Here is a 17,352-nt window from a genome sequence, read left to right as displayed (position 1 = left end):
AGCAGGTATTTTTTCACTAAAACAATATAAGAAATATAAGAAATAATGGTCTTATGTAATTTTTTAATTCATTTTTTATTGTGGATATATACATTCTCATTGATAATAAAATTTGATACCATTCGAGATCTAATATATTTATCTTCTTCACATGTAGGTTTTTTTTCTATGAAGATATTTTGGATCCAAAATGGATATTTGTCATTCATTATGATCCAAGATTAATGCATATATTCGAAGATGCCTCAATCAATACAGAGAAAATTAATGATGACCAACCAAATATAGTTCAAGAATCAGGGAACATAGAACAAATTGGCATCAATGATGATGTTCAAGATGATGATGTTCAGCTAGAATACTGTGAACTAGATGATGGTGACAACATTCCTTTAGCAGTAAGGAGAAGCGGGGCTCAAGGTTCTTTTTCACAAAATGATAAATTAGATGAGGAAATTCACCATGATAACCAACAAGTTCCAAAGGAAAATGATCTTATAGAAGAAGGAAATATTGATGATATACAAAATGAAGATCAAATTAATAGATCTGGTAACATTGATATTTTTGATCTAGAAACAAATTTTATTGATACAAAATATGATGAAGGTGAAGATGAGGATGATCACAATATGACTTTAGCAGAATGGTTTAGGAAGAGTAATATTAATTTCCTGCAAGAACATATGAACATTGACAAGGAAGCATTGGAAGACATAGATGTAGATGATAACATAAATGAAGACTTCTAGATAATTTACAGGGTATGTAATTCATATTTAAATAAGGACAATTATTATGTCCCATTTTGAAATGATTCATTGTTATTTGGTTGTAATAGTCATTTAATTACCATGTTTAGAACTCATAATCTAAATTGGTGTTTTGAATATTCTTACAGGTATACTCATTACTTGATGCAATTAATGTCATTAAAATGTATGTTAGTTAATATGGTTTGTTTGTTGGAAATAACAAGCTCAATTAGTTAGATAAGAGTTATTATGGTTAGTTTCATCTATTAGTTGAAAATGGTTAAAAATGATATGAAGTTATGACCGAGACAAAATGAAAATAATTTATGTGTGTCTAAATTGTCACATATTGTGCATATAGACAAATATAACTTGTTAAGTTGAATTTATGGAATTAATTAACAAAAATATATTAAACTACACTACAATAAAAATTCGAATTATTAAGGATATTTGGATGGGTAATGAAGGTGAATTGTCTAATGAGTTTATTCATTTTTGTGATCAATAATAACTTTCCCACATGTAGGTAATATTTTCCCCATATAGGGAATCCCTGATGGCATAGGATCCCTATCATTGTATTGTTGTCATTGTTATGATCATTTAATCATCATCTTCATTTCCATTGTCATCGTCATCATATTCACCATCGCCACCACTATCATAGGTCATTTTTTGATGAGGATTATCATCATATATTCCTTGGTTTCATATATATATATATATATATATATATATATATATATATATATATATATATATATATGATGATGATGATGATGAAAAAAACCATTGGTCATAAAATGTTACCATACATAGAATATCTTTAAAGGTAGATCAAATTATTTTTTTGCACACTTCCAGAACATATGGTTTCTATTCCAAGGTAGATCTTGAACACATCGATGAAGCCAACTTTTTCTTGGATGTATTATCCAAGCATTCTTTATATTTACAAGTTCACCTCTCATTTTCATTTTTTAAAATGTTAAATATTTTCACACATGATATACTGAATAGTTAATGGACAATACAAATAGTTTCCATGGTTCATATTATTCTACTTATATGCTCTTTGTAACTGAACAAAATTATTAATTTTGTCTTGAGAATTAGACTTGTAGCACAAAGAACATGGTTGGGAATCATTTAATGGCTATATCAATTCACAACTACTAACAATTTTTTTTGCTTTCTCCTTAAGTTTTGCAACCCAATTTGACTTAAACATGCTTAACAGTGAAAAAACCATTTGTCAATACTTCAGGTTTTACAAAATTCCTATAAACAACTATCTCTACTTGGTAATCTAAAAAATATCAACAAATTCACAATCTCATATATTGGTCAGAAGAGGTCATCATCAAAGTGAATCAAATAACAAGAATGATCTATGTCTACTAAAAACTATAATCACATTGTTTCCCTAATAGCAACTAAAAACTTCTATACCCAGTTGTTGAATGTTTGCAACCAATTATAAACCTTCAACAAGAAGTTGTTTTCTAATGAGGATTATTTCCATATCTTCCTTGGTTTTACGAGGAAAAAGAAATAAAATTTCGTTGGTTATCAAAGGTAAACCAAATTAATTATGTGCATACTTCCAAAACCTAGGGTTTCGTATCCAAAGTAGAGCGTAAGCACATCAATGAAACCAACTTTGCTTTTATGTATCCTCCAAACATTATGTACAATTATATACTCACCTTTAATCCATTGTTTCTAAAAATGTTGAATACTTTTATACATGATATCCTGAACAATTAGACAATACAAATAGTTTCCATCTCTATTCTTCCATTTATATGCTTTTTGCAACTTATTTGAAAGCTCAATTTTGTCCCAACAATTAGAATTGTAGTACAAAGAACATGGTTAATACATATGATTTGACCAAAAACTAGTTATTACCAAATTCAACCAAAAAATTATTATTGCATAAAAATACAATTAAAAACAAAAAAAAACAAAAACAAAAATTTCCCAAATTAAAAATAAATAAATTATCAACTATTTTTTTACCAAAATTTAATGATTTTTTTAGTGCTAATCCTAACATCACCATTACAACAAGATATTTTTTCTAGTGCTAATACTGCCATTACAACAAGATATAAGAGGGATATAATACAAAAAGTTTAATAATAATATGGATGTAGAAGATGGTCTTCAAACTCGTGAATTCATGAAAATCAATGGGACTACAGTCAAAATAATTGTATGTTATTTACTTTTTTACATAGATTGTCAAAATAATTGCATAAATCAATTTGTTTAACCAAAATTTAACAAAAACTTTGTTGGTACTAACATTAGAGCCACCACTACAACAAGATATATTTCTAGTGTTGACAACACCATTATAGTACGTAAGATACCTCAAGAGAGATAGAAAATGTAAAAAGTATGATAGTAATATGTATCTAGAAGATGGTATTGAAACTAGTAATTGTTCATGAATCCATAAGATTGTAAGGTCATTCTCATTATCATAATCATTGTCATCATCTTCATTGTCATCATCATCACCATCATCCTTGTCATCATTATTGCCATCATTACATTATCATCATAATCACCATTCATGCCGTCATCAGTAGCTCCATCATCATTATCATCATCATCATCATTATGGACATTGTTTGAAACTGTTCATAATTGTAGATGTTGTAAGAAATATCATCAACCCCAAAAATGTGATTAGTGCTAGAAAAGGGTTGTTTAGGACACATTTATATACGTAAGAGAAATAAAAACTCTATTTTTGAGAGATGATCAATGATGATTATCACCACCACCTGTAAGAATTTACAAGGTAAGTTCCACAGAAAGAATACCAAAAGGACACCGCTCACAACCAGATCTCAAATCAATACACCAGTATTTTTGACGTGGTTAAAACCCTCAGAGTGCAAGGAGGGAAACAGTCCACGGCCTGTCCCAACGTGGGTACTACAGGCAATTTATTAATCAAAGAATGAAAATTTACATAAGCTTCTCTCATGCACGGATTACCCGAACAATGACCCTCCATGCGCTTTAAATAGAACTCATGGACCAATCGGGTGTCAAGCCACGGATCAAGTGTCGGTAATACCGAGGTGAGAGTGAACCGTCGGATCACTACATATCGTGACCGTCGGATTGTAAGTTACAAAATGTACAACGGTAAAGAAACACACTTTACCTAACTCTAACCTAACTCTATGCTAGACCAAGTTGAACTTAACTATATCCTATGTGTCGGAATATCCTAACATCCCCCCTTAAGAACAACTTGGGATAGGATTGAAGGATTTACAAATATGACACAATAGGAGAAGGAAGGAGGCACTAGAGCCTATCCCCCCTTAGTGACAACTTCCTGAACTCCAAGCATATATCGAAGTTTAGTGAACTTCGCCTCTGTGAGAGCCTTTGTGAAGATGTCTGCAACCTGATCATCTGTTGGACAATATTGCACTTCAAGAACATGGTCATGAATGAGCTTTCTGATGAAGTGCATGTGTAGTTCAATGTGTTTGCTGCGCTGATGCTGGACTGGATCTTTGCATAGCTGAATGGCACTTTGATTATCACACCAAAGTGTGGTTGGATGCTGCTGCTCAAAGCCAAACTCTGATAGGATCTGACGAAGCCACAAGGCTTCCTTACTAGCTTCCACGGCACCACGATACTCTGCTTCTGCTGACGAAAGAGAAATGGCAGCCTGTTTCTTACAAGCCCATGTAATAGGTCCTGAACCAAGAGTGAAGACATATCCGGCAGTAGACTTCCGATCATCAAGGTCACCAGCCCAATCAGAATCAGTGAAACCAACTAATAGAGGAGCTGCTTTGGCACTGTAATGAATCCCAAACTGTACTGTACCTCGAACATAACGAAGTATTCTTTTAGCTGCTTTCCAATGACTTTCACGGGGGTTTTGCATAAAACGAGCAACAAGGCCAACAGCAAAGGAAAGATCAGGACGAGTATGAGTTAAATACAAGAGTTTTCCGACAAGTTGACGGTATAAGGTAGCATCAACTTCAGGAGAAGTACAAGAGACTGAAAGTTTGACTCCAGACTGAAAGGGAGAAGGGGCTGGCTTACAGTCTTCCATGTGAAAATGACGAAGAATATCACAAGCATACTTGGACTGGGAAAGGAAAATACCCTCTTGGGATTGCAAGACTTGAAGACCGAGAAAATAGTGTAAGTGTCCTAAGTCTGTCATTTCAAATTTCTTTTTAAGGCTGGACTTCACATGGTTTATAAGGTTGGGATCACTACCAGTAAGAATAAGATCATCAACATAAAGAACAAGGATGAGAAGAGAGTTGCCCACTTTCTTGGTGTAGACAGTATTGTCAGAATGACACCTAGAAAAGCCAGATTCTAAAAGAAAGCTATCCATTTTGGCATACCAAGCCCGAGGAGCTTGCTTGAGGCCATAAAGGGATTTCTTAAGTCGACAAACGAGGCTGGAGTCTGTTTGTATGAAGCCAATGGGTTGTTCCATATAGATTTCTTCCTGCAAGTCCCCATGCAAGAAGGCAGATTTAACATCCATTTGATGGACTTCCCATTTTAAAGAGGCAGCAAGGGAAAGAACAAGGCGGATAGAGTTCATTTTGGCAACTGGAGAGAAGGTTTCAGTGTAGTCAATGCCTTCAACCTGTGAAAAGCCCTTAGCAACTAGACGAGCTTTATGTTTATCAACTTTCCCATCTGGTCCATACTTGGTTCTGTAAACCCATTTGCATCTAACAAGTTTGCGTCCCTTTGGTAGAGGAACAAGATCCCATGTATCATTTGTCATCAATGAATGATATTCTTCATTCATAGCTGCTTCCCAATGTGGATGGCCTGAAGCTTCTGCAAAAGTGTCAGGATCATGATTTACTGGAGCTTGAGCCAGTAAAGAAGAGGCTCTTTCAAACTGAGAACGTGTACGTCGCTGATCTGTAGGATCACCGGCAAGATCACCTGCTGCATCCCGAGTAGCACGGACCCATCTTGGAAGTTGAGGATCCTGAGAAGGTGGGGGAGGATTATCATCCTCGCTTTCATCATCAGAAGAAGAAATGTTTTCAAAGATAAAAGAGATAGGAAGAGGTGGCACATCCGCCGGACTAGGCTCACAGGCCGATTTATTTTCATCAAATTTTACATCTCTTCTAATGATAACATTTTTGGACTTAAATGGAATAAGTCTATAACCTTTTACATCTTCAGAATATCCAACAAAAGTACATTTCTCACTTTTAGGTTCTAAAGCTTTATGCTTTTCATCTGGAATATGGGCCCATGCTTCACTTCCAAATACACGAAAGTGACTTACATCTGGTTTAATGGAACTCCAAGCTTCTTCTGGAGTGATATTCTCTAGAACCTTAGTAGGAGTGCGATTGATTATATAATTTGCACAATTAATTGCTTCGGCCCAAAAACTAAGACTGAGTCCTTTAGATTGCAGCATACAATTAGCCATTTCCTTTAAGGTGCGATTTTTCCTTTCAGCTACACCATTTTGTTGTGGAGTGTATGGAACAGTATGTTGCATTTGAATTCCATTTTCGGTGCAAAAGTTGATGAATGCGTTTTTAACATATTCTCCACCATTATCAGTTCTTAGCTTAAGAATTTGATGTCCAGATTGTTTTTCAACAAATGCTTTGAAGGCCAAAAAAGTGGTAAATACTTTGCTCTTGAGTTTTAAGAAGTATACCCAAGTGCGTCTGGAGAAATCATCAATGAAAGTTAAGAAGTACTTGCAGCCAGAGAATGAAGCAACAGGAAGAGGACCACATAAATCACTGTGCACAAGCTGTAAAGGGGCTGAGGCGTGCCAAGAGGCACGTTTGTCAAAACTGTCCCGATGATGTTTTCCGAGTACACATCCGGAACAAACACCATCTTTGCAAGATACCATAGGAAGACCTGTCACCATATTTTCTTTACATAGATGCTGAAGGGAGCGATAGTTTAAGTGACCAAACCGCTCATGCCAAAGTTTGCTCACTTCATCATTATGAGCAACAAATACTGAGGGAAGATGGGATGACCCAAAGTTGTGAAACTTATACAACCTTTTGGAATCATCAGCAAGACCAGTAGCTAGAATCTGTTTAGGATCTTTTAGATCCTTGATTACAACATCATGAGGTGAAAATTCAACAATTTTACCTTCACCTGAATGAGTTATCTGATAGACAGATAGAAGGTTGCAGGATAAGTTTGGAACACATAATACATCATTGAACTGACCATTGTCTAGATGAACAGTTCCAGTCCCTACAACATTAAGAGATCTATCATCACCAATATATATATTTTTGGTGTTACAATCATTTAAAGAAGAAAACATGGCTTGGTTTTTGGCCATGTGACAAGAGGCTCCAGAATCAATGAGCCACTCATGAGAATGAGAAGAAGAAGAAGATACATTTAATGCATAACCAGACTGAGATGATTGACGATGACATGCAGAGAGTGTCATTCCGGAAGTTGAATTTGAAGTAGGCTCCAGATGGATGTTATGTTTCTTCATTGCAGCTTCCAAGGCTTCCATCTTCTTAAAGCATTTAGATTCTAAGTGGCCATCTCGATTACAAAAGTTACAATGTCTATCAGTCTTCTTCCATTTGTTTTTATTGGTCTTATCATTTTGCTGAAATGATCTTTCATTTTGAGGCTGAGATGGTTTGGGACCATTCTTTTGAGGATATGACTTCTTAGGATTCTTTGAATTTGGGTGCTGCTGGGCGGCTAACGCTTTTGTGGAAGAGTTTCCAAGATTAAGAAGACCAAGGTGTAAGAGTTTTTCTTGTTCTCTTATTAAGGAATCACAAAAGGAGTCAAAGGAAGGGGCCTTGTATTCTTGTCCTTGACAAACGAAAGCTTCCCTTGTAGAATGGAAAGTGGAAACAAATACAGAGTAGGCTGGTCCTAACTTAGTAAGGATGGAATAAATAAGGTTACCATCATCTTTCTTAACTTTAACACCTTCCAAGAGATATCTAAGGGTCTTGAATTTTGACAAGAAATCTTCAATGCAAGAAAAATTATTAGGATCCAAAGTAAGCAGCTCATTTTCAAGTTGATGGGATCTAATTTCATTTTTAATCCCAAAAACTTTAGCAAGTTTTTCTAATGCTTCATGAGGAGTCTCAAGTCTTGCAATGTGGAATCTAAGATCAGGAGAAATAGACATCCCTATCAAACCACGTGCTTGATCTTGTCTATTTTCCCATTTTGCTGCCTTGTCTTCATCTGTTGGTTTCTTCTCTTGGTTTGTGGCTATTCTGAAGAGACCTTTACTTCTCAGTAAATCTTCCATGTATTCTACCCATTGGAAGTAGTTAGTGCTGTCAAGAATGACTTGGCATGGACTTTCCATTTTTTAAAAAAAACTGAAGCTGAAGATGCTGAAAGTAAGTGTACCAACGGATAGATCTCGAAAAAATAGGCGGTTTTAAAAAAAACGGCTCTGAAAAAGGCTTCCGGATGAAGAAGTTATGGCTTTTTGAAAAAAAACTTGTTGACGTTGCCGGCAAAGTGCGCGAATGTGCGGGAATGAAAAAATCCGCCCCCACAAAATGGAGACTTGAACCCAAGACCTCTACTCTCTAAAAATAGTTTTGAACCAATTGATCTATACAAAAAATTTGAGAGAGAGAGAGAGAGAGAGAGGGGGGGGGGGGGCTCGGTTTGCGTGCTTGCCTTGAGAAAGCTCTTTTTCCCTACAAAACACAAAACACAAAACCCAACACGAATATGCAAAGAAAAATGAACCTTGCGGCTCGAAGTTAGCTTTAGCCAAAAAACTAGAAATTTTAAAAAAAAATCTCAAGGTTAGCTTTAGCCGAAAACTAAATATTTTTCTCAATGTTTCTGATTTTCCGAGATCACACTAAGGTGCAGGGAAAAGAGCATACGCATGAGAAAAATCCTTCCTTTCTGTTTCTGATTTGCCCAGATCGCACAGAGTCGCAGGGCAAAGAGCATACGCAGAAATGAAAGGTATAGCTCCGGTAAAAAAAAAGGCTAAATAAACTGAGACCGAAATAAGCAGAGAGAAATTAACAGTAAACTGCAAAAAAAACACTGTATACCTCCCGATCTGAAAAATGACGCAGCTAGGGCTACCGGAAACCTTTTCGCGTGAAACGAAAGGGGTTCCTCACTGGAACAGATGCTCCGAACGCAACAGAGCAGTCCTCTCGGCCCGAAAGCAGTCAGAAACAGCAGATCTAGGAAACGACAGCCGCATGCAGTTCTACCGGCTTCAGATTTGGATCACCAACGGATGCGGCCCTCAAATAGCTCTGATACCATGTAAGAATTTACAAGGTAAGTTCCACAGAAAGAATACCAAAAGGACACCGCTCACAACCAGATCTCAAATCAATACACCAGTATTTTTGACGTGGTTAAAACCCTCAGAGTGCAAGGAGGGAAACAGTCCACGGCCTGTCCCAACGTGGGTACTACAGGCAATTTATTAATCAAAGAATGAAAATTTACATAAGCTTCTCTCATGCACGGATTACCCGAACAATGACCCTCCATGCGCTTTAAATAGAACTCATGGACCAATCGGGTGTCAAGCCACGGATCAAGTGTCGGTAATACCGAGGTGAGAGTGAACCGTCGGATCACTACATATCGTGACCGTCGGATTGTAAGTTACAAAATGTACAACGGTAAAGAAACACACTTTACCTAACTCTAACCTAACTCTATGCTAGACCAAGTTGAACTTAACTATATCCTATGTGTCGGAATATCCTAACACCACCGCTATCATCGTCATTGTCATTTTTATCATCCCCATCATCATCATTAATGTAATTTCTATGATCATTGTTGTCATCTTCATCATGGACATCATCATCATTCATGCCATTATTGCTTTTGATGATGACCTAGATGAAAATGATGATATTGATGATGATGATGACAACAAAGATAATGCTTATGATTATGACAATGAAAACATTTAAAAATTGGGAAGATTCGCCAAGTTCATTAGCATCATCATCATCATTGTCACTGTAACCACTATCGTTATCATCATAATCACAATTCATGTCATCTCCATCATCTTCATTTTCATCATTGTCAAGATTATTGACATTGTCATCAATTGTTAATAATTGTCAATGCCATAAACTGTAAATTTCGCTGCTGCTTTAACCTAGCACCCGTCGCGCCTGATCAAGCCTCGGCCCTGTTGGCCTCCTTGGTGGTTCCTGGCGCAGTCACCCTCCTGCGCGATGTTCTCTTCTAGATCCCTCCCCGATCTACTCCCCTCTACGGGGTGCCTCCATTCTCTGGGCTGGATCGTGGACTATGTGAGTTGAAGCCAGGGCAAGCTCGCCCATCCGAGCTAAGCCGGCAGTAATATGGATCCGTCAATGCCTCAAGGTTCTAATGCAGAGGCGTTCATTAAACTGCGGGAATCTCTCCCAAAGAAGAAAGTAGTTGAAGCTGTGAAATTTGTTAAGCGATTAGAAGATATCCCTGAGATCGAGCTCCCTCTTGAGGGGCCGATTCAGGTTGCACTCTCATTGTCAGAGAGAGCTTTGGTCGGGCAGTTCACTGGACTCTGGCCCTCCCCAAAAACCACGGAGAGCTGAGTAGCAAGGAATTGGGCACCTCTGATCAGCCACAGAGTCACCTCATACTTCCTAGGGAAGGGCTTCTTCCTCTTCGAATTTGCTGAAAAGGAGGATAAGGAGATGATATTCCGCAATGGACCCTATTTCATGGGCCCTCAAGGGATGTATCTCAATAAGTCGAAACCTGACTTTGATCCATCAGTCGATGTTCCCACAACCGTCCCAGTGTGGGTTAGACTCCCCAACCTGCCCATGCACTGCTGGAACTGGGAATCTCTCAAGTACATTGGGAATACATTGGGCAAGTTCATAGACAGAGCCAACAACAAAGACCAATTTGATTGCGCTCATATCTGTGTCGAAGTGGATCTTGAGGTTGGTCTGCCTGAGGCAAAAAAAATAAAGGTTGGAAACTGGGTGCACCTCCAAAAGTTGGATTATGAGCAGCTACCGTTTAAGTGTAGAAAGTGCCATGTCTATGGTCATTTTGCCCGTAACTGCCCAAAGATTAGTGAAGAGGAAAAAAACAAGGAGGAAGGATGGACACAGGTCAAAAGGAGAAAAAATGCTCATAAAAACCCTAGATCAGGAAATAAGAACGACAAGGTCCCCCAGCAAGGCCCTGCGACTCAAGGTTCTCCCATGGAAGATCAAGGTAACAAATTCACACCGATAAGCTCAGTACCAGAAGATCCTAAAGGAATAGAGAGCCAGAAGGAAGCATCGCCCCACTTGGAGGCCCCTTCGGGATCAAAGCAAGCTGATCCTAGCCCAGACAAGCAAAACGACATACCCACAGAAGATGCCGAGGAAGAGCAAGGATCGGAGGATTCAGAAGAGGAAGGTGAAATAGGGGATCCACACTCCTCGCCTAGAAGATCATTGAGAGGCCGCAAATCAGCTCGCGAGAAAAGAGAACAGGAGACTTATAAAGATAAACTACAAGGAAGCCAACCAACCCTTGATAAACTCTTGGCAAAAACTCCGAAGATGACTAGAAATCAGCACTAGAGCTCTAAAGGAGCTCCCCACTCAAAAACCAAGTGATGAAGATCGTCTCCTGGAACTGTAGGGGTATGGGGAGCAGAACAAAAGAAGAAACTGTCAGAAACCTGATAAGAACTGAATCTCCTGATATACTCCTCATCCAGGAGACTAAAATGGAGGATAAGTCCTTCCTCCACTCAGTCAAAAACTGTGGAAAAGAAGTGAAGGGCAAGTTGTTTCAGCCTTCAGTGCATTAGGAGGATTGGGTACCCTTTAGAACGCAAATAAAGTTTCAAAAATCAAAGAAGTCGCCAACACCCACTGGCTGTTCACCAAACTACAGCACATGGATTTAAATGAGACCTTCTACCTCTTCAATGTGTATGTTCCAACCAGCGCAGGTGAGAAAAAGAGCTGCTGGGAATCCATCAGAAATATGGCAGACTTGGAAGACTTAAAGAATGTCATCATCGCAGGGGATCTCAATCTAACCCTCTCTCTTGCTGAAAAGCGTGGAGGAAGTATTGTAAGAGATCCGGCGCGAGAATGGGTTGAGGACCTGCTTCAGGATTAGGACTTAATTGACATAAAACCCTCGTCAAGCAAATACTCCTGGTCCAACAAAAGACTCGGCCCGGGGCACATCGCTGCAAGGTTAGATCGTTTTTTTTTGTGTTCAACGTTCTTTGCTTCTCCTTGGATTAGACTCTAGAATGCATATTCTCCCATGTAGTGTTTCAGATCACAGACCCATCAAGCTCGATCTGCTGGCACACATGAAACAAGGCCCCATTCCTTTCAAATTCAGCCCCCTCTGGGTTAAAGAATAGACCTTCGTGCAGCTGGTAAAAGATACTTGGAAGAAATCAGTCAATGGTTCTGCCTTCTATGTATGGGAGGAAAATCTTAGGAGAGTGAAAGAAGCCTTGAAATCCTGGGCCAAATCCCTTCCTAACACAACAGTGGAAAGGAAACAGATCCAAGAATGCCTTGAGATCCATCATATGAAGTTGGAAAATGAAGAAATTACAAAAGAAATTTTAGATAAGGAAGCTGAGCTACAAGGAAAATTTCTCAAGGCAAGATTGGCTGAGGAAGAGTACTGGAGGGTCAAATCCCGTAGGCTTTGGCTTAAGGCTGGAGATAGAAACTCCTCCTTCTTCCACAAGCAAGCTCAAGCCTGGAAACGTTTCAACTCCATCTCAGAAATCAAGGAAGAGAATACAAGCCATAAAGACATCCAAAGTATAGAAAAGGTAGCATATCATCATTTCAAAAAGCTGTATAATGAAGAACAGGGACAGGGCTTGCACTAAATACTATGAACGAGGTTCCCTCGTTGATCACTTCCAATAAGAAGCAGTACTTAGATGCAGAAGTCACCAACAACGAAATTATAACAGCTCTCTTTGCAATGGAGCCAGATAAGGCACCGGGGCCGGATGGCTTCATAGCTATATTCTTGCAGAGTTGTTGGAAAATAGTGGAAAAAGACTTGTGCAGAATGGTGAGGAAGTCTCAAACATGCCAGAAAATTGGGGGAAGCACCAACTGAGCTTTCTTGGCCCTTATTCCTAAGGAAAAAGGAGCCAACTCCTTCTCCAGATTTCGCCCTATTTCCCTCTGCAATATAGGGTACAACTTGATAACAAAATTTATTGCAAACATATTAAAAACAATCCTTCCTGACATCATCCCCGAGAATCAGGGAGGCTTCATCCAGGGAAGGCAGATTGTTGATAATTTTATTCTGGTCCAAGAGGCGATTCATTCAAGTCTGACTCGGAAAGAGAAAGGTATGGTCATTAAACTAGACCTGGAAAGTGCCTTTGACAAGGTAAGATACAGATTCTTGTTTGAGGTCCTCCACAAATTTGGCTTTGGACTCAAATTCATCAATTGGATCAAAGCTTGTATCAGCAATCCCTGGATTTCCCCTTTGGTAAATGGGAAGGCAACTGACTTTTTTAAAGCCACTAGAGGGCTGAGACAAGGATGCGCTCTTTCCCCCTTGCTCTTTGTCCTCCAAGCTTCTTTCCTAAGCTTCCTTTTAATAAAAAAGCAGAATGACCAAGAGATAACTGGTCTGAACATTGTAAGAGGTGTAAAAAATATAAACCACGCCCTTTTTGTGGATGGATCTCTCTTGCTGGGCACTGCCTCTTTGCCCACGGCTAATAATTTCAAAGAAGTGCTAGATGCTTACTGTGAAGACTCAGGAAGCAAAATTAATAAAGGCAAATGTCACATTTACTGTTGGTACTCTCCCCCCAGATTCCTCCAAGCTATCTCCAACTTCTTTGGATTTGCAGCCTCCTCTGCCTGGAATTCCTTCAAATATTTGGGGCTCTCTGTTTTCCAAAAAAGGGCCCTTAGCAAAGATTGGATGCCGTTATTGGAAAAATTCAAGCTCAAAATCCACTCCTGGGGATTCAACTAGCTCAATCTGGCTGGAAAGACAGTGCTAGTCAAAGCTGTCTTGAACAACCTTCCTACCTACCAAGCTGCAGTCATGATGGCACCTACAGGTATTATGAGAAAAATGGAGGAATACATCAGGATTTTCTTCTGGAAAGGTGGGAAAGATAACGAGAAAAAAATTCCCCTTATTAACTGGGACACAGTCACACTGCCCAGAATGGAAGGAGGTCTCAACTTCAAGAACCTCAGCAAGCAAAACATTGCCTTGGGTGCAAAACTCCTGTGGAGGATTATATCTCCAAAGCCGGGTTGGGCTCAGGTTGCGATGTGGAGGAAATATTTCAGGGGACAGAGAACCTGCTGCCTGGACAAACCCAAACCAAAAACTGGAATGCTGGTCCACAAACTGTGCATCAAAGCGGCCCCCTTGATCAACCTCCACGCACACTGGATTCCTGGAAATGGTAAGCGTATCAGCATTTGGGATGACCGAATCATGGACAGTGAGCCCCTCTCTGAAGACCGCTCACTGCTAATGCTGAGAGAATGGATGGACAGAGCGGGCCTAAAAATGCTTTGGGATATCTCTCAATGGGAAAATGGCAACTGGAAGAACTGGATCGACAGAGAGGTACCCCACAACCTCTCCAGCGATTTCGCCTCCCTCCGATCTCTCTTAGCAGGGAAAGCACCTTTAAAATCCAGGAAACCAGACATCGGGGGATGGGGTCCCTCATCTGGTCGATACACTATGGCGCTTGGTTATAAAGTTCTCTCCCTTCGACCTCACGTTCCCCCTGATCTGAAGCCATGGCAAGGGATCTGGTCGCAGATCTCAATTCCTAAAATTGATGTCTTCAGCTGGATTTTATCCCATCAAAATATATTGATGGACGACAGATTATGCAGAAGAGGTTACAGCGGGCCATCCCATTGTTCGTTATGTGGAACTGATGAGGAAAATGCCCCCCACCTTATGCTCCGCTGCATTTTCTCTGCTGATCTCTGGACCGAGGCCTTAAAACCATGGAACGTTGGCTTCGCCTTGCCAAATCGATGCACTGATCTGTTTGCTAATTGGAAATCAAGGTTTCCAAGAGGTTCCCTTCAGAATGCCCACATAAAAGACGCCTGGCTCATCCTCCCTAAGCTCATATGCTGGCATATATGGCTAGAAAGAAACCAACGTATCTTCAGAGATAAAAAAAGCGACTTTAAAATCATTTGGGAAAAAATAAAATGCCACTTAAGAGACTGTTTGGGTGATCAGCTAGATAGAGAAGACTTAAGTGACCAAGAAGCTGGATGGGGCGATCATCTTCAACTCAATTTATCTGATACTATCAGATCCCCTCCCCTCCATAAAAATTGGCAAATCCGAATGGATGCTGCAGATTTTACTGAGTTTTGCAGCAAGAAGGCAAGATACATTCTCTTTTTTGACGGGGTAGCGAAAGGCAACCCTGGCAGTTCCGGTGCAGGTGGAGTAATCAAAAATTCTGAAAACAAAACTGATCTAAGCTTTGCCTGGGGCGCGGGCTCCAACACAAGCATTCAATCCGAAGCTCTGTCTCTCTTTCAGGGCCTTAAACAGCTCATATCCTTGGGTATCAAAGATGCAATTGTTTTTGGAGACTCCCAATCCATCATCAAGATCATTGTTGACAGCTCCCATCCTACTGATCTAAGGCTATCTAGATTGATGAACAGAATCAGAACTCTTATAAATTCCTTTCAGAACCTGGAATTCTTCCATGTAAAGAGCGATAACAATAAAGAAGCCGATGCTGAAGCCAACAAAGCGGCTCCCCTCTCTCTAGGAGTCATGCTAAGAAATGATGATGAAGGCTGGGATCCCATACCTTGACTATTAGTTTAATATGTTTTACTGTTTTTTATTGGAGCAGTTTGTCTATTTATGGAAATCAGGAAAGATAGAGAATACCAATCGTATGATAGCCCAAAAAATTTCCAGACTCACTAGGGGGGAAAACATCTGGTTCCTGTCTGAAGAGAAATCTAAATTCTGTCTATTTTTTGTAATCTGCAATGAGGCACTTTTCGCCGGAAATTAATACATCATCTAACCGTTTCTGTCAAGAAAAAATAATTGTCAATGCCATAAGGAATATCATCAATGCAGAAAATATGATGAGTGTTGGAAAGGGGATGCAAAGGTGAACACAAAAATTGGGGCAACAATAGAAGTAAAATTGGATGAAAGGTGGATGCAACATAAGTAGATGCACAACAACATGAAAAACCTGACACAAAAGTGGATGCAAAAGTAGATGTAGCTGCCAATGCAAACTTGGATGCAAACATGAATGCAAAAGTGGAAGAAAACATGGGTCCAATGGTAGGCATAAAATTTGGTACAAATTGTGGTGAAACAAATGTGGATGCAACAATGGACGCATAAAAGGACACAAACTTAGATGTAAAAAAGAGACAAACATGGATACAAAATAAGATGAAAGAAGGGATGTAAACATGGACACAAAATTAAATGCAAAAATGGATGCAATAGGGGATGCAAAAACATACACAATATTCGATGCAAACTTGAACACAAAAGAGGGTGCAAATGTGGATGCAAAAGTGGAATCAAATGTGGTTGCAATGGTAGGCACAAGATATGGCACAACAAAAGTGGATGTAACAATAGACAAAAAAAATATGCAAAATAAGATGCAAAAAGGGATGTAAAAGTGGAATCAAACATTGATGCAACAGGCAAAACAAAATTGGATGCAAAAAATGGATACAATGGAAGTAGATGCAAAAGTGGATACAAAACAAGATGCAAACCCCAATGCATAAAACGGACACAAAAGTGGATGCAAAAAGAGATGCAATATTTGATGCAAAAGAGGATGTGAACATGGATGCAAAATTGGAAACAAACGTGGGTACAACAATAAGTGCAAAACATGGTGCAAATTGTGGCACAACAAAAGTGGATGTAATGATAGATGCAAAAAAATAATCAAACTATGATGCAAATGAAGATGTAAAAAGGGATGCAAAAAGTGGACTTTAAAATGGGTGCAACAGTGGATGCAAAATTGTATGCAAAAGTGGATGCAATAGAAGTCGATGCAAAAGTAGATGCGAAACGAGACACAAAACCTGATGCAAATCCTGATCCAAAAAGGGATGCAAAAATAGATGTAGAAGTTGATGAAATCCTAGACGCAAATGAGGATGCAAACGTGGATGCAAAATTATAATCAGAAGTGGGTACAAAAGGAGGTGCCAAACCAGGTGCCAATTGTGGCACCAAAATATTAGATGCAATAGTGGGCACAATAATAGATGAAAAATAGGATGTAAATATGGACGCAAAACAATATGGAAAAGTGGATGTAACAAAAGTAGATGCAAAATTATATGCAAAACTAGACACAAAACTCGATGAAAAACTTGGCGCAAAAGGGATGCAAAAATGGACGCAAAAAATGATTTAAAAAAGGATGCAAAAGTGGATGAAAAGTTGATGCAAAAAGTGGATGCAAATGAGGATACAAAAGTATGTCAAACAAAATTAGGTGCCAAACTTGATGCAAAACCTG

This window comes from Pinus tabuliformis, chromosome J (genome assembly GCF_031772625.1).
Source record: "Pinus tabuliformis cultivar Carrire ecotype Pingquan chromosome J, CPIR1, whole genome shotgun sequence".
Classification (NCBI taxonomy): domain Eukaryota; kingdom Viridiplantae; phylum Streptophyta; class Pinopsida; order Pinales; family Pinaceae; genus Pinus; species Pinus tabuliformis.
The sequence above is the reverse complement of the archived record's forward strand: the minus strand, read 5'-3'. Positions refer to the sequence as shown.